The following is a 427-nucleotide window of genomic DNA, read 5'->3' as shown; positions in this document are numbered from 1 at the left end:
GTGGATACTGTCCTGGTTTCGGCTGGGATAGGGTTAAATTTCTTCCTAGTGCTGTGTTTTGGATTTAGTATGAGGAGAATGTTGATAACACACTGATGTTTTCAGTTGTTGCTAAGTGCCCTCCTAGTCCAAGGACAGCTCCCGCGCCTACTGACTGAGCTAGGTACACAAGATGGGAGGGAACATAATCAGGACGGCCAGGCCAGCTGGCCAATGGAGTATTCCATACCATGTGACGTCATGCTCAGTATATGAATGGTAGGCGTGATCCAGGAAGTACCGATCGCTACTTGGTTATCGGTCAGCGCGGGTGGTGAGCAATTGCATTGTGCATCACTCATTTTGTATATTCTATCATTATTTATTATCATTATTCTCCCTTTTCTGTTCTATTAAACTGTCTTTATCTCAACCCACGAGTTTTTCT

Source organism: Calonectris borealis, chromosome 1 (assembly GCF_964195595.1).
Source record: "Calonectris borealis chromosome 1, bCalBor7.hap1.2, whole genome shotgun sequence".
Taxonomy (NCBI): domain Eukaryota; kingdom Metazoa; phylum Chordata; class Aves; order Procellariiformes; family Procellariidae; genus Calonectris; species Calonectris borealis.
This window is presented reverse-complemented; position numbering follows the sequence as displayed.